Raw genomic sequence first — 9,655 nt, 5'->3', positions numbered from 1 at the left:
GAACCAGGATTTCTGATCAGCTCTAGCAAGATACGGAACAGCAACAAAGTTGACAGAAAAGCAGATGAGTCCTCCTAAATACAAGGGAATCAGCAGTGCAGCACCAGCTCATCAATGTTTTAAAGGATATGCACCAAGATGCAGAATTCTGTTCCTGCTTCCATTCTGTCATCTTGCCAGGGTCATAAGCAGTAAGATTGCAGCCAGATAAATCTCTGCCACAACCTCTGAAGCAGGGTTTCTTTTTAGAAATGTCAAGTAGTATGTTCCTCTAAATCCTATTTAGCCTAACCACCCCAAAAATTTAGAATTTACAACCTATACATCTAGGCTATTCAGGAAGAAAACAAATGAAAATGTATAACAGATTTTAAAATATACTTCAATAGAAATATATAAAACATAAAATATGGAGCTGAGATCCTTTCATTTGGTCTTTGTTTTGCTAGTTTTTGAGGATTCCACATAGAAGCTGTTTTTTGCACCTAGGGCTTTTTTAGCCATGGAAGTAATTGCCCTCCAGTGTTTTCCATCTGCTGTGAGTCATTTGGGCTCACACAGAAGTGATTAGATAATCACGGGACACCAGGAGCTATGGCTTTAAGGAAAAGCACAAAGAATTACAGCTTTTGCAGGAAAAATAAAAGTGGGCAGAGAACAGCTACAAAGGCTGCTGTAAGGAACCGGGCTGACGAAACACACCCACCGCCCCGACTTTCTTCACACAGTTTCGTTCTCTGTTGAAATACTTGTTTTCTCTTCCTCCATTATCCAAAGCAAAAAGGAAGGCGCTAAATAGAATCTATTACTTGGGGAAGAAGGTACAAAACAGAAGAGTTTGGACCAGCAATAAAAGCCCAAGTAAGCTGTCCTCAAAACTTTGGATTTGGAGCCAAGAGCTCATGTGCAGGAAAGAGAGAAGGAATAGAAGAAGATCATGTATTTTAATATCTTAATAAACAGCCTGAGCAGTCATGCAGAGATCACTGCTTTCCTGCTCACTGGATCTGTGCTATTTCAAGGTCTACAGTTCTTTTTTTAGGTCACAAAAAGCATCAGGCAGCTCCTCCACACATGTGATCTCGCCTCAGCTGCACACTCACAGCCCAGGACTTTGAAGCCAGGCTGTGGATTTCACTGAAATTTGCAGCAGCAGCCAATCACTGCAGCCAGAAGCAGCACGGGTTGAGATTAATCAAAATCCCAAGGCCACAGGGGGGAAGTGGCAAGTGCAGCTACTGTGGCTCCCACCACAAGGTCTGTCTTCATCATACTGGTGGATACACCCCACACCCAGAGTCGAGGGCATCGGAATAGCTGCTCTCTTCTACAAAAGGGTAAAAATACAGCCAGAGACTCAGTCTCTTTCTTCCACGGTCCCAGCTAAGTCTGGGACTGTAGCAGTTTGGAGCAAGCTGCCCAGTGTGGTGTTCATCTCTTGCTTGATCCAAGTCTGACAGGCATCCCACAGCAAACTTCCTGAGCCTCTTCTAGGGTTTCTTCACCTTCCAATTTCATAAAGCAAAAGCATGCTTTGCTCCAGGGAAAAAAACCACCAGGATTGTGGCATGAAGAGGGCAAACAACTATGATTCAATACCTTTGGATTTCACAAGAGGATTCCCTGGAGCAATCTCCTTTCCTGTGTCCTTCCCACTGTTCACCCCACAGCAGCTGGGGAAACATTGGAGTATCTCCTCAAAACAGCAAACATGGCAATAGAGACGCTTTATGAATTCCATGGGCAGTGCTGACTAATGAAGTATTGGCATCCTGGTTTTCCATGGCAGCCACAATTTCCATGATTATCACCTCATGTGTGTCTTTACACTTGCTCTTCATAGGAAAAAAAAAAAAAAAAAAAAAATCAATCAAGACTTATTTTCACCCTCAGTTTGTTACTCTTCATCCTGAGAAAGTCAGCATCATGTACCCACACAAGCTCAGCTACTGCCAGGAAATAGCTGGAGCAAACCTCACTATTCTGCTGAGCTTTGTTTGCCATGGTAAACGTCAAAGGAAAAACAAAACCCTTCTTATTCTTCCCCAGGGACGGGCAGAGAGGAGTAGGAGTTAGCATTCAACCTTGGGCACTGCCACCCAGTCAGCTGCAGAACAAAAGCAGGACTGAGAGAGGAGAACAGCAGGACTGTGGAGAGCAGCAAATGGTACCCCTGGCTTAACACGCTGGGTCACACCCAGCACCTGTGGAAGGACAGGGAGAAAAACCAACCCAAGGCACCTCAGGCATCTACTGCAAACCTGCTGAAAAATAACCATCCCCACCTAACCTCACAAGGCCACTGCAACTGCCTTTTAAAGCTCATCCAACAGCTGCTTCCCCTCAGGTTGTAATTCTCATTCTCAGCTGCAGCTGATCTCTCTCTGTGCTCCTTTAGTGGGACAAGGTTCAGAACCACATTCGGACCTTGCTAGCAGATCTGCAAATGAGATTAATTAACCCCGAGGGATTTGGCAACTGTTTTTTCCATAAAATTGAGGATTATCAGGTTTGAGCTGCTCCTGTTTCACTGGGAAGCTTAGAAAGCAAACAAATTTTGCTCTTATTTGGTTTTCCCGTTGCTGCCTGGGACTATCAGAAGATAGGTGGAATTCGTAGTGATTTCTAGTAAGTGTTTGGGCTTCCCCAGCTTGCTCTGAACAGCTGTTCCAGTGACAGCCTCCCTGCTGGCAGCAGTGTCCTCCTACAGGTGTCCTCACAAAGCAGGTGATCTTGGTGGGCCTCATCCTGCTCTCTCCCTGACACCCATGGGTTCCATAGCAGGAGGGTCCCGCCCTGTGCCACGCACCGTCTCTCGTTCCACAATACACCTTTCAAATGAGACCACCACGACTAGAGCAGCCAAGGTGGAGAAGCAACTTCCATCCTTCCAGGCTGCCAGGATGCAACAGTGCCATTTGCTAGAGGGGAATCTTCCAGAGGTCCAGCTGCAGGGCTTGGCTGACCCCATGGACATCCCAGTGAACTCCCCAGGCTCCTGGGCAGATACTTGTTCTCTGCCCTTTATCTGCTCAGGTGCTTTTTTTTCAGATTCTTTTTTGGAAAGACCCTTCTCTGTTACGAGCAAGGCTCCAAAGGTCCCGGTGTCCTCATTGTGTAAAGCAGTGAGGATTTGATTATCACCAAGCCAGAAAGGTCTCCAGGCAGAGGTGTTATTTTCCCTTTGTAAACAGACCCACAAGGCCACAGCATGACTTTAGGGGATTGTCAGAAGCTACCCAGGGCTGAGTGGTGTTTACAGTGGAACTGTTGCACACCAGAGCTGGTGCTGGAAGGGGCTTCCCTGCTCCCTGTCACGCCCTGGCCACGAGCTCCTGCTGCTTCCCTGCTAAGGGACAGGCTCACCCTGAGTAGGCCTGATCAGCTCCTGATCCAGCCACATCAGGAGCATCAGGGGGATCCAGCTCTGAACTCCCCCTGCAAAGGAAAGGCAATAAAAGATGAGATTACAGGCTCACTTTACTGCAGGACTCACAAAGGGAGGGAGAGGAAACGTGTCAGGGAGACAAAGAGAGCACTGCACCAATAAACCTCACTGATGAAATCATTCAGCATGAGGAACCTCTTCCAACCTAGAGATTCTGGAAGGTTACATCAACATTTGAGGACACTTTGATAAAACCACACCATTTCATAAACAGCTTGATGCCAAGGGTTTGGTTTAGATATTAATAAGTCACCGGTGCCAGAATTTATTTCCATACTCTTAAGACCCGTGATGTTCTGGGTGAAGAGCAGAAGAGGACAGCCTGCAGCAGAGACCACGCTGTGGTCTGTGCCTGTGGCCCTGTGTGGCGCTTCCCAAGTAAAACCCAAGTGGGCACCCCGGCTGAATTGCTCAGCACCTCAGTCACTCCTTGGCTTTGCTCAGAACTTTCCACTACAAAGTGGTTCTCACTTCCTTCTATTTGGAGGTGAGAAAATGAGACAAGTCATGATTTTGCAGACATTTCCTCTCCCACTGAGGCCCAGAGTGGGTAACTGCTGCCATTTAGCAAAATCAGCTCCTTTTTGCTGGGGTTTTCCCACACAAGCTGGTCAGAAAGAAAAGGAGCTACACTTGGTTTATCCTAAATAGAGTTCCCTTACTTGAATGGTGTTGGGAAAGTGGGCTGTCAGAAGGGGGATTTTCATGTTTGTAGAGATCAGGGAGACACGGATTTTACCAGCTGAGGATGCTGCTGGCCTTTCTGAGATGCTGGCAGCTTTTTTTTCTCTGCAGGGCTGCTCCAGAACCAATGACACTGGTACAAATGCACTTGCAGCCTGCATGTGATCCCCTCTCTCTTCTCTCTCACATTTTTTCCTCCGTGACAGAAGCTTCAAAAGCTGGACCAGAAAGCACGAGGCTTCCTGCTCACCTGGGAGAGCAGCAGACTGGCCTTGCTGGGATAGGGGACATCAGAGGCTTTTTTTACTGGTGTCACTACTTTAAGGTTTGCCAGCCTCTCTTCTCGACAGAAGTCCCCCTGGCTCAGCTGCTCTCATCATGTCAAATGTGAATCTTTTGCGTTGCAGGTTTGGAAAGCGTTTGCGATGATTAAAAATAAACCAACTTCTTTGTTTCGCCCTCAGCACTTCTAGAGAAGCGGAATTGAAAAGGGAACAGAAAATGAGGTGCAGGGTCATTTGAAGATTCTGCAGATGTTTGTGGGGGGCTGCAGGAGGCAGCAAGGGAAGGGTGAGTGGAGCTCAGTCAAAAGCACATCAGCTGTCAGCACCTCCATTCCCACCGAGCTCCCACCCTCAATGTGAAGGCTTGTTTTAATTACACCTGCTGAGAAAGTGGGGGAAAGAGCCACTGAAAGTCTCTCTGGAGGTCTCAAATAATGGGATGTGCTGGGGCTGCACAAGCCAGACAGTCAGGAAAGCAAACATGAGAAATCAGCCGTGTCCACAGGTACTTGATAAAAACTGGCCAAGTATCCATTCTCCGCGGAGAGCAGAACTCCTTCCTCGGGTGCTGAGCCGACAGCAAATCCTGCTGCCTTAGGGAGAGCCCTTTTCATGCTGTTTGCTGGCTGTCATCGCCCCCAGCCCCTGGGTCCTGTGGCCAGGGCCAATGTTGGGGCTTGCTGCCGCCTTTGTGGGCAGTTTGCTTTTTCTTCTTTGATGACAACACTCTCCCCTCGACAGCTGATGCACCAGGGCTGTGCATCGTGACTTCGGGTGCGGGACGCCCCTGAGGGGCCCAGCAGAATCGCTGAGACAGGAACAGGCACAGCCGGGGGAGACAAGGGCTACGCAGGGAGCAGACGGGAGCTTTTTTGGGTTAATCCGTAGGAGAGATGGGGAAGGAGGAACAGAAAAAAGCAGGTGTGGGGTCTGGCGGCCCTCGATTTTCCCCTCCAACCTGCAGGGCCAGGAAGCACGGGGGGGGCTCGGCTCCCGGAGAGGGGGAACCCTCCAAAGGCAGGGCAGCGGCCGCGGCTGTCCGGGACCGGCTCGCAGAGAGGAGAGCGGGCGGCAGGTGGCGGCAGGAGCGCGGCGAGAGACCGGAGCAGCTGCGGCCGGGGCTCCGAAAATGGGTGAGAACACGGGGTTCCCGAGCCTGGCTCTATTACAGCCTTCTTTGGCATGGGACCCATCAGCGGCGGCGAGGGGGGAGCACCCCGCTGATGGTTACAAGGAGGCAGGTTTCCCAGTAGGAGGGAATGGAAATGTTTCATTATTCATTGAAACATAAAAACGAAAACCAAAAACCCAAACAAACAAACAAAAAAACCAAAAAATCCCTCACCAAACAAACGAAACAAAAAAAACCCCACCAAACAGACAAAAAACCCTGGAAAAGTTTCAGTTCTCAGCTGAGCATTCCACAGGAAAAGCAGGGCAGCCTTGGCACAGAGGATGGGAACTCCCTTGTGAGGTTTATGTGGGAAGTTTCGAGAGGAAACATCCAAGGACAGGTGGATCGGCGATTAAAAATGGCATTCAGCCCTTGGAAGATAAGGAGGATTTTCACACTGTCACCTTCCTGATAGCAGCCCATAGCCAGGGAGTCTTTGGAGCTCTCATTAAAGCCTTGGGAACGCTCTCCTTGGGAAGGCCTGGTGCAGGTTATGGGAAACTGGAGCCCCCGGTGTGTGCTGGCTGTGCACCCCCTGCTCCCAGCTCGGGGTGATACACCCCCAGCCTGGCACTGACATCAGCCTGCTCCCTCTTCAGACCACGGGCAACTTCCTTTGGGAAAAGGAAAAGAGGAGGAATTGAAAAGTCTTCTGCCAATAAACTGGATCCTTTGGGGTTTTCTCTTCTCACACGCAGCATCCACACGAGGCACTTTGTTTTAAACAAGCTTTGGAGACTCAAAAGGGTGCAGAAATAGCAATGCTTTATTATGCCAAAGGAAAGTGCAAGTAAGCCTGTTCCCTGAGGATCGGGAGATTTGCTTTTAGCTCTTACGAGCTCAAAGGGCTGTAGATAATATAGCAGGAAATCCAGATTTAATGGTTGGAGCTAGATGATCTTCTAGGGTTTTTCCAACCCAAACCAGTCTGCAACTCCCCGATATCTCCCTACATTTATTTTGCGTGGTTTCCCACTTTCTGCTCCCAGCAGATGAAGCCACTGGTGTTTAAAAGGGGTGGAAGTGGTTTGGGACATGGATCAGTCCTGCTGCTCATTGAGTTTGATATTTTTAAAACTGAAAAGACAATATTGTGTAATAATCTATGATGAAGACAGTCCCCTAGCGATTACCTCACATTTAGCCCTCAAAAATTCATTTTGTCCTCTACAGATTAACAGTCAAAAAAGCCCGCTTACTACCTCTATCTTATCCCCAAAATGTTCATTCTCTCCCCGACACATTGTCTGTGTTTTACCACTAAAAAAACCCCCTGCTGATTACCTCTAGATTATTGGAAAAAATGTCATTCTGCCCCCTACAGATCATCTCAGATCTTACCCCCAAAATATTCGCTGTGCCTTACAGATCACCTAAAGTTTTCTAGACAAAACTTTTCCCACCTGTTGATTACCTCACTTTTAGGTAAATTCGAGCTTGATTACCTCATTCGAGGTTGATTACCTCGAATCATTCTCTTCCCTACAGACAGCTCAAATTTCCACGCCCCCCCCCCCCCCTTTTTGTCTCTCACAGTTTGGTAGCTTTTATCACCCAAAACCCAACTGATTACCTTATCACCCAAAACCAAACTGATTACCTCTATTTTATACCCGAAAGGTTGGAGCAGATCCTGCGAGATGGGACAATGCTTTTTATCTTGCCAATGTCCTAGGCAGGTGCTGACCTGGTGCTAACAGAGGAAAGACCAGCGGAGGCTCTTTTAAAATGAAGCCCGACCTGGTCACTGCCACATCACCTTGAACCGAGGGCATAAAACCAGCGGCAGACGCTTTTATTCCCCGAAACCCAGAGCATCCTGGTTGCTATAGAGACACGCCGCCCTTTCCTTGCTCCGATGTCGTTCTGGGGACCGCTCCTTTGCCTCCTGCCGCACGCGTGTGCATGCCCACGCATCTGTTATCCCTGGGGAAGAGGAATGGGCGACGAAGGGAATGCGATCCCGCAGGTAGTAATGACGGGCGGAGGAAACACGACTCCCTGCCTCTCCCGCCGCCTCTCCCGGCAGCGCGAGGGCTGGAGGAGACCCTTTGTTCCTCCCCGTGCCAGCTTTATTATCGATGAAGCAGGAGGGTGATCTCCGCCCCGAGCCCCAGGTGGGCACGCAGAGCAGGGAGCACGGCCGGGGCCCGGGCTGTGCCCCAGGGCGGGGAAAGGCCCCTCCTCTGCTCCCGCCGCCCGCGGGGCCGCCGCAAAACATCCCACAAAGACAGTGACACCCCACTAGCATGGGTGCTCAACGGCCCGCCAGCCTGTCTGCCCTCACCTCAACGTTATTTACACGTCACGGTGGTATTCTTGCCAAGATCTTTGCCCACAAAATCCGAGGCAGAATGCCCTGTTGAAACAACAAGCGAGGAGCTTAAAAATGTTTCACCGTGTCTCAAAAACCCCACAAAACTCCAGGGGTGTGCAGCCGGCCGGACTCATCCGCTCTTTTATGACACGATCAACACGACAGCCTACACAGGCCCGATCCTGCCAGCCCTGGGTTTGCCCAACTCCGTAGGCAGAGCTCCCGAGACACCGCCCTTCGCCCCAGCTCCAGCAGCAGCACTGCAGAAGCCAAAGGCCTGGAGTTATCAGAGCTATCCTGCCTCTCTGCAGCTGGACTGCAGAGCCACTGGCTGCGGGGGCCTGCTGAAACCAGAAAAAGAGGGAGGGAGGGAGGGAGGGAGGGAAGGAAGGAAGGAAGGAAGGAAGGAAGGAAGGAAGGAAGGAAGGAAGGAAGGAAGGCAGGAAGGAAGGAAGGAAGGAAGGAAGGAAGGAAGGAAGGAAGGAAGGAAGGCAGGAAGGAAGGAAGGAAGGAAGGAAGGAAGGAAGGAAGGAAGGAAGGAAGGCAGGAAGGAAGGAAGGAAGACACTGAACATCACACCCAGGCTTTCCTGCTTTGTGTTTGTGTACTACCTGTGCCACCAGCTGCTGGCATTCTCCATGCAAGCTCATCCCCATCACCTTGGCTCGCAGGAAGCCACTGAGGAGCAGTGAACAATGTCGGTCATCACACTTAAATGCCAAGAAAACTTGCATTTTAATGTCTGTGCCACATGCGTAGCAGAAAAACTATGCCAGGAATGTGAAAGAAGGCTGAAACTTTTTATGGGGACTAGTTTTTTGGATCTCTCTCTGCTTGCAGAGCCAGATGTCTTTCAGTTCCTCACTGTCTAACATTACAGAGCTCTGAGGGAGCTGGGTGAATTTGTGCACTTCAGGCAAAATAGTAATTTCTGTAGGATTTGATTCTCCAGGCCCTAAGGCTGCCCTGCAGGGACAGTGACAGCCGGTGTCCCACAGTGCTCCTGGGCTGCTCCCAGCAGGATGCTCTCACTCCCTGCCCTCCTGGAGCACAGAGATGTGACTTAACTAGCACAGCACACACAGCACAGAAGGACCAGTTCCTATACGGGGACAAAGTGGCGTTTGAGGAGAAAGGTGCTGACCTTGAAGCCAGTTTTAGCTGAGGATAACAGAGGAACCTTGCCACAAGGTGGTCACAGAGATGGAGCCAGGTTCCTCACATGATGGGATGGTGAGAGCCAGGGCAGGAGAGGCTTGGAGTGGATAGAAGAAGAAACAATTTCTCCAGTACGACAGCGAGCAAAGAGAAGTTGTACTACTTCCAGCCTCGGAGGTTTGCAGGATAAAGCCCTGACCACCCCAGAGTGACCCTGCTTTGGGCAGGAAGCCTACAGCCCAAATCACCCCTCGGTGCCCGGGAGGGGACTCACCTCGGCCCAGCTGGGACAATTTCGCGGGGTGTCCCTGGGCTCCCAGGACCCCACTTCCCCCCTTTCCCCACCCCAGCGCCCAGGCGGCCCCTTCCAGCGACCCCGCGGCTGGGGCCGCACAGTCCCGGTTCCCCGGGCGGCGTGTCGGGGTGGGGGCAGCGCGGGGCTCGGCCCGGGGACCCCGCCCGGCCCCGCCCCGGGACCCGCGTCCAGGCGCCGGGACCGCTCCTCCCGCCGCTGCCCCGGCAGGGAGGAAGGAAGGAAGGAAGGAGGGGGAGAGGGAGGGAAGAGGGGAGGGAGGGAATCAGGGAAGGAG

The 9,655-nt window shown here is 50.8% G+C and overlaps 1 long non-coding RNA gene across 5 annotated transcripts; it reads right to left on the bottom strand.

The window, feature by feature from the left end:
- Positions 1 to 368: 368 nt before the first annotated feature.
- On the bottom strand, positions 369 to 2,282 carry LOC120755900 (uncharacterized). 5 transcript variants are annotated; one of them, XR_005701909.1, is made up of 2 exons: positions 2,242 to 2,282; positions 369 to 1,835 (listed from the first exon to the last, which is right to left on the bottom strand). It is a non-coding gene; the product is annotated as an uncharacterized LOC120755900 (long non-coding RNA). The 5 variants fall into 5 exon arrangements; XR_005701906.1 differs by having other exon boundaries at positions 1,933 to 2,272; XR_005701905.1 differs by having other exon boundaries at positions 1,937 to 2,272.
- Between the last annotated feature and the right edge of the window lie 7,373 nt (positions 2,283 to 9,655).

The sequence above is a fragment of the Hirundo rustica genome, chromosome 8 (assembly GCF_015227805.2).
Source record: "Hirundo rustica isolate bHirRus1 chromosome 8, bHirRus1.pri.v3, whole genome shotgun sequence".
Classification (NCBI taxonomy): Eukaryota; Metazoa; Chordata; class Aves; order Passeriformes; family Hirundinidae; genus Hirundo; species Hirundo rustica.
This window is presented reverse-complemented; position numbering and strand designations above follow the sequence as displayed.